Genomic DNA, 8,522 nt, shown 5'->3' on the forward strand with positions numbered 1-8,522 from the left:
TCAACTGTCAAATTCATTCCTACATAGAAGAAAAGCTAAGTCATTTGTCCATGACAAATGTCATGGACAAAGTGCTATCCTTGCTGCATTTTACAGTACCTGTGCTAGTAATGTCTGACAACAAGACACCTTTAATGAACATGAGATTTAGCAGTTTGCAGCGAAGTACATATGAGGCATGTCTCTATAAGTCCCCATTATTTCCAGCACAACAAGTCAGTAGAAAGCAGTGTCAAAATAAGAAAGCACCTACTAATGAAAGATGATAGAGGCTATATTCAGCCCTGTTAAATCAGAGCATGGCGCCAGCAAAACATGGCGTGTCATTTGCTGACATTTCATTCAATGGAAAATTGAAAACAAGAGTGCCTGCGCTAACAGGAATGGATGTCAAGAGCCCCTGAGGACTTGTAGCTATCTAAGGAGACAGATGAGGAAAAACAGCAATCGAAAAAAATTACTTGAAGTACCTGGAGCCCATGCCATTTGCCCAAGACAGCAAACTTACACATGCAAAAGCGTAACAGGCAAAACAACAGAATGGATGCCAAGACAGTTCAAAAGTCACAGGAGTGCATCACACAAGGAAGGCCACCCTGCGAATCAGTTGCTGTGTAACATTCCCAGGAAATTGCATTTTCTGAAGACCCTGCTACATACATTTAGAATTACTGATGCTGTCTGGCAACACATATGACCAGAAGTTCCTAAGCACCTATGGATGCAAAAGCATTCTTCTTTCAATAGCACCTTAAGCTCATAGATACCTGAATGACTCACAATTTCTTACTGAGATCCTGAGTTTAAATCACAAGTCATTCTCCACAGTAATGGCTGAACCCTCTGCTCTTGCAGCAACATCACAGAAGGCACTTAGTGTTTCCTAGTAGGGCCTGATGTTATCTAGTACAGAAACCAGGTATGAGGGATAGCTGAATCTCAGTAAAGTACTACAGCCCAGCCACACAGCAACTCTTCATTGATCTGTAAGGGGATTCAAAGAGTGGCATGAGAATCAATATGCAACCTTTTCTTAAACCAAGAGACCACTTCACCTGATGTTTTCACTACCTGCCTTAGGTTTTTTTAAAGAAACTGTCAAGATGTGCTGTAAAAACATTTAAATAAGAAGAGAGTGATTATAAACAACACTGGCATTTTAATAGAAACATTATTCAAGTGGTCTTGTTGATTGATAGTGTGGATTAGGCAGGTTAAATGAGTTCAAAGAGAATGTGTGTTGCATTTTTATTTTCTATAATATAGCCACAAAATTTTATTCAAATTCAGAGTCAGTCATTTCTATAATCAGCCATATTACTGTCCAAGTAATATATTTTTTTGACAGTTTCAGATGATGTGGTGCCATCACCCTCCTAAGATAATAATTTATTCATGTTTCATGCATATTTTTAACATTCCAGCATGCTTTTCTATTGTTCCAGCTTTGGATACTCTTGAGTTGATTCCATATGTTACTACTTATGCAGGTAAGTGAATCATGGAATACCAAATGGAAGGGACCTTAAGGATCACCTGGCCCAAACTTTATTGGAAAATGCACTGTGTAGACAAGATGGACCAACACCCTGTCCAGACAAATCTAAAAAGTTTCCAGTGCTGGGGAATATACCACTTTCCAATGGCTGACTGTTCTTGTGAAAAATTTTGCTCTAGTGTCTAATGAGACTCTCTTGGAATAACTTGTACCAATTACCCCTCATCTTCTCTGTGTGCTGCCTTGTAAAAAGAGTCTCTTCTTTTAGCCAGCCTTTAAATACTGGAATATGCTGATAAGGTCTCCCTTAAGACTTCTTTTTTCAAGGTTGAACAAACCCATCTTTCTTAGCCTTTCCTCACACAGTAGGCTTCTCAGTCCTTTGATAATCTTTCTGGACCTTCTCTGGACCCTCTCTAGCCTGTTCACATCTTTTTTGCATGCCAGGGACCAAAACTGAGCACAGTATTCAATGTGTGGCCTTCCAGGCCCCTTTAATGTCTTATTAAAGCCCATGGTTTTAATCTTAATATATTCCTTTAGGTCTAACAACACATACAAGATTCAGCTTCTATACTGAAAAGCCCACAAAATTATGCATTACAGGTGGATAGCACTGACAAAGTCCAAGCAGTTGATCAAACCAAACTTCACCAGTTCCGACTTTCTTGGTGAGAATATCTATAACAAAGTACCAGAATTAATGCAGACATGCAGTAGCTATGCCTGAATTCAGAGTGCCATGGAAGAATGAATTGTACAAGCCCAGCTTGAAGGCAGAAAAAGTCTTTTCCCTCTAGCCCATTTGATTATGAGTTCACCTGTCTGTCTGCCTCCCCTGGTTGAAAAATAAAACTATGAGTGTGACTGACATTTACACATTGGAGTTTAAGGAAAAGCTCTTCTCACTTGCTTCTGGTAATTGGGGACTGAAAGATAGAAAAGCACTTTCAAAAGATGGTAGGAAAAAGGGCAGGAAGAGAGAAAGGATTTTATATACTTGCTGTTCTGAACTGATCATGTGGCTAAGTGGTGTGTAATTGTGCACCGTTCTAAGGAATCAAGACCAAAGTTTTCTTGAAGAACCACTATAAATTTCTGTCATATCTGAATTGCTCCAGAAATTCTTCTAATATTTCATTTCTGGGTTATGAGGAGGCAACTAGCTGCTTCATTCTTAGGTATGTGGCTCAATTAGTTGAGTCATTAGCACTCAATCTGCTGCATCATCATCATGCACATGATCGTGCCAAGAGACAGATGTTGCAGATGATCAGCATTCACAGTTTGCTTTGCTGAGGATAAACACAAAGCCCAGCAGAAAGCAGTGAGGGCAAGGATTAGTTATGCCCTTGCCTTCTCCATGTCACTCCCACCTCTTGAGCTAGGGCAACATGTCTAACAGTGGTGCCTGCCTGTTACTACTGAGACTTTCAAGGGTGCCTTTCAGGTGACTCCTGGAGATCTCTAGAACACCCTGTCTCAAACAAATTCCTTCATCAGCTTTGGTAATGTGTGTGTGGTTACACACAAATATCTCAGGCCTTACAACCTTTTTCCTCTAGAGACTGTTAATGCATCTATTATTATATTAGGCTTTCATCATAACAGTTTCTACCTCAGATTGCTCATCAGTCACCTCCTCATGATATCATAAACCTAGTATCTGCATAGGCAGAGATTTACTAGCTCTGCAGATTCCTTCAAAATCTTTTGTTTTCTCCCTTGTTCCTTTTTCCCCTCATACCACCACTGAGAATAAATATTCACAGTCCTCCGGAACTTTGGTTTTTATATGTGTGGTAGGAAAGTGCTTATTGTTCTTTCTTAAAAGAAATAGAAACTTGAAGCACAAAGATATGAACAAGCAAGTCTTAAAGGCATTTAGATACCTAGGCAGACAGATACACAACTAGTCTCTTTAATATCAAAAGGACTTAGGCCTTAGAAAAGGCAAGCAATGAAAATGGTACCTTCAGATATTGCTATTGTCAGTTAAGGGAAGGACTTCTAGATTTCTTCCAGCTTCTGCCAGATCTTGAACTGAAGGATGGTGGATTGGTAGCCTGAGAAAGAGTAGCTCTGGAAATCCTGAAAAAGGATGTAGCCTCCTAGACATACTTGAACAACACTAGCATCTTACAATTTTTGTGACAATAAGGCACAGCTGTTAAGAATGACTGGTAGTCTCTACGTCCATCCAGCCACTGGTCTCTCTCTCTCTGCCTGCTCTGTAAATTTGTTGTCTTTAGTATCATATTGAGTTGTTTGTGTTGTTGTTAATCAGCCATAGATATGTTTTATACTTTCCATCTTAAATGTAAGGCACCTGAAACTCTGCAACCTGAAATTAAATACAGGGAAATATGCACATTTAGGGGTGAGGAATAAAATCCTACCCAGCCATGCCATTACATGACGTGTCCAGTTCATCTCCTGGTTCAGGGTAAGGGATAGAAAAGTGTGAGTCTATTTGCACTGAGCAGACATCAGATGTCAATAGATTTCAGTCAGTCCTCAAGTCAGTTCAAAGCCATCTTCTGTACATCTTCCTTTAAGTTGTTTGTGTTACCTCTGAGAGACACCGCTACAGAGAATACATCTCATTTCCTACAGAATTTCCATAAGATAGTATTCTAGACACAGGGCTATTTTTGCAGCCTGTGAGTGCAGCTTTACACTTGATTCTGGCAATGTTGCCTTTAAAACTACTGATTTCTTAGTGTACACTCTCACTTGCCCCTTGTAGCACTGAGTCATTTTTTAGTTCCTAAAGCATCTGCTACAAGTACAACAATCACATGGGGGCTTAGAAGGACTGTAGAGGTTCCTGGTGAACTTCACAGCTTGGTATGGTTATGGAAATGCTCTCATCTACAATCAGAATTAATCCCTGCAGAAATGGTCTTGGATCTTACTGTCTGTGGCCTCGGCTTCACAAGACCTCTTTGGGCCCAGCTGCATATCTAGGCTTTGTGAGCAGGTAAACAACAATGAATACAAGCATTAGATCCCAAAATACTACTGATCAAGATTAATCCAAATACCGTGAACATAAGCACCGTGATCATCATGAATGCAATCATAATGACTTACACAGAGCCTTTGATGTTCTCATCTCAATACAGTGGCACCTGCAACCCTGAATAGGATTGCATAGAAAAGCAAACTAGACAGAATACTTTTGGTTGAAGTGTGAAGTCTTTTAAGAACTGCAGAAACAAACATAACACAGAGACAACCCCATTTTGAATATTGTGATATACCAGCATGAAAGTGCATCCAGAGAAATGGATTAAAGAAACTTTCCACAGAATGAAATTATGTAGGGCAGCAGGATAAATTCAAGTTAAGGAAGACATCCAAAAGCAATAACAGCTGCCATCACTCCATCTGTCCATGTTCTATGCAGCACACAGGTAGGCTGAAACACTTTGGTTTATAGAGGTGCAAATGGGAAAGCCACCACCAAGCAATGCTGTGATAAATCAGGATGGTGAAAGGATAGGCAAGAAAGAGGCAAAAAAATTTAGGCTACATAAACAAAGGCCTGAAGGTTACGCTACAGCTTGTCATTTATGCCTCTATTACACTGAGTTGCACTGCATTTCTGCTGGTTTGTTGTTACAGAGCTGTCAATGTTTCATTAATGTTACACTGAACCATGCAGAAATTCAGTCTGATGTACAATAGATGTTTTCATAGCTGCTGAGGACTCTGTATTTCCCTTTGATAAGGAGCAACTTCATAGCAGTACTCTCTGGATACACAGCTAGTAAACTACAGGCTGCATCACATGACTCCATGCTAAATATGCTGTCAAGAAAGAGCAAGATATTCTATTTCAAGACTGAATTTCTACATCTTTTCTCAGTTGATCCTTACTTCAGCATTGTCAAAGCTCTCCCAAAGCTTTGTGCTGTGTTAGAGATCTCATCCTGGCCCCCTTCCAATACTCCCATTGGAAGAAATAATCCTATGTGAGCACACATTCCCTATGGACTCCAATTCTCGAGTTCAAGTGTGCATAGCACAATATAGATGTTCTTGACAACAAAAATAGATATTGAAATGCAATATAAATGACTGACAGTTGATGTATCTGTCACTATTTATACACACAAATCATATAGTGGCAAGTTTCAGGGATCTACTTTCTTCTCTATAATTACTCTCTTTTCTTCAGCAACTTTCCAGTTTGTCAAAAGCTACTTACCATCATCCTCCAAGTGGGCTGCAAATACTGATGACTGTTGTTCTCCATTGTAGGCCTCCAGTTTTCAGAGATAATGACATTGTCTGTATATCGCTCCCAAACCAGAGGAAAAACCAGGAAATGCATGGAAAATCAGCTATTAGTGTAGATTATTGTAACATATTCTTTAGGTAAATCATTACAGCAACCTGCCATCTCTCCTGAATTACAAGAGTCACCAGTAATTACTGTTAGATTTCAGAAGCCTGGTGAACATAATGACATACATTTGTATTCTACGTACTTATTTTACCAAAATGAGATTCTCAAGCTCATTAAATAAATTCCAGAATTTTCTATCACACCAGGAAAAGACTTAAGTGTCAAAAAGAAAATGTAGCTGGCCATAAGGCCAACTTCTGTTATAACGTCTGTTTTTTCATGATTTTCTATTCAGCTTCATTTTCAGATATATTGTAGAAAATGAGTGCTAAGACTGGTTTGTACTTTGCACAGAATAATCAGCCAGAGTCTTTCCCAAAAGCTGTGAATATAAAGCAAGAAATCATTTGGCCAAGCGTCAAATGCTCAACAGGTCTTTCTCCTCAAAGAGCAAGATGCCTTGCATAAGAAATGCTTTGGCACAGATTCTGGCTACAGCAAACAAAAATTATTTTTCAAATTTGCATAACCTTGATTTTATAATAGGGTTACTATGTGTTCTCTTTTGAGGACCATACACTACCACCCCGCTGCCTCCCTGGAATTCTCTCACAAAGGAAAGCCCGCTCCAACTCCAATTTTTAAAAAGCAAGTTTCTGTATACTCACAGCCATTACAGGGTTCTGATATTACAAGTGTAGTTACACTGGATTTAGGTGCACACTAATAATAGTTGTTAAAGGTGACCATCTGATTAGCAGGAAGCAACAGACCATCAATTCATACAGAGGAACCACAAACAATAACTTTACCTCAAAAAATTATCTGATGTAGGTAGCCAGGTGAGGAAACATGTGCATTAAGAAGCAAGTACAGTACTGTCTTCTATATCCTCAGTAGAACGAACTTAGGCTGTTTATTTGCTCAAATCCTACATAAACAAGTTGTAGCAGTTTTGATGAATTCCATTAATCTCTGCAAATGAGCTAATTTTATTTCTACGTACTTTTGCATTAAGAAGAAAAAAATGCCAAACACCTGTCAGAAATGTTTGACTTGTGATTTTTCCTGCACCAAGAAGTAGTGGCTAGCTTCCTGGAAAACCTGGTCTTAGGATCAGGTCTGTCAACTTTTCATCAAAGAGGTTCACCTGTGACAATTTGCTTCCAATATCATTGGGTAGGAACAGACCAGCAGCATGTGAGACAACTTTCTTGGCAAATATTGTTTCTCTTTCAGCTGGATTCTCAAGTGTAACAAGTCCACAAATGCACCCTTATGGCATACTAGGGCTCTTTTCATTGCTACAGCATTCAGATGCAGCTATCAGCATTTTCCCAGACTGCAGAAACATCTGGGTTTGGTGCCTAGGGCTAATCATCCAGGGGGAAGGAGTGCAGCTCTGAGGTTCCAGTCTAATGCCAAGCTTCTCCAGACAGCACTGAGGGACAAACCAGAGTATCACCATGGTTCCAGAAGTTAGTGGGTTGCAGTAATATAAAAAAACACAGCATGGTGTTTCTAAGAGTGGATCATATTGAATAACCTTTGTTTGAAAGAAAATCCCCCCCATTTCTCACCATCAAAGAAAACATCAGTGCTGGAGAGCAGTGAACTTAAGCATTTTTGTTTTATGAAAAATAAAACATTTTGCACAACTAGCTCCAAAAGCATTTTGCTCTGATTTTAGCCCTCTCTTAACTCTGTGTACTTCGTGTTATCTTTCATAATAGCCACAGAATCTCTGAGGAGGCAACAGCTTCCCTCCTCCTCTAGATACCAGCAGTATCAGAGAAACAATGAGAGAAAGAAAGCCAAATATTTTGTAGTCTGGTTGTCAAAACAATCATGTGGGAAACAGAGTCACACTTTCAAAGGCAAATACAGGGTTTGGACTTGGGTCTCCAATGTCTCAAAGGGGAGAGGCAATACCACCACCTCTAGTATCTATTTCTTCCTCCAGACTGCCTGATTTCATTTTTTATGACTGGTTCAACCTTTGTTTTTTAATCTCTCTTTATAGATTAAAGATAATTAGGAAGCTAAGCTGCTATTTATGGAAACCTAAGACATATTCCCAGTTGAACAAAATACTTGCTAAAAATAAAATCACTCTAGCTAATGAAAGGAGAGAAAATTAACCATAGCCAATTAAAAAAGAATGGGTAAGTGGGAAACAGGCCTGAGAAGGAATATGGAAAGCTTTCATCATTCAATACATTATTAATCAACCTAATTAAGAAGTAATTAACACTCTAGTGCCCAGTTTTGTATGGTTTTATTAGTCCACAGAGAAAGTAAAATATAATAGTGCAGACACTGTCAAGAAATATAAAAGAAAAATAAAGCTTTTAAATGTATACAATATTCTTCTCAAGGAGGGTAAAGACATTCTGAAAGGGTTGGTGTTAGAGTCAATCAATATGGCTGGGAAGGGTCCCTTGATAACATCTCCCTTCTCCCCTCCAGATTTCCCCTCTGGAAAGTTCAAGACACGGAGAAGTGTGCTTGTGCCTCAGTTTCCCAGAAAATTTTTTCACTTTTAATTGCACTGAAAATAGGCATCAAAAAATAACAGAATAAAGGAAAGGACTGAGGAAATCTCTCTAGAGAGCCTTAACTCATTTATTTTCTCAGGTCTCAGATTTGCAAACACACCTGTTTGCA

This window comes from Molothrus aeneus, chromosome 6 (assembly GCF_037042795.1).
Source record: "Molothrus aeneus isolate 106 chromosome 6, BPBGC_Maene_1.0, whole genome shotgun sequence".
Taxonomy (NCBI): Eukaryota; Metazoa; Chordata; class Aves; order Passeriformes; family Icteridae; genus Molothrus; species Molothrus aeneus.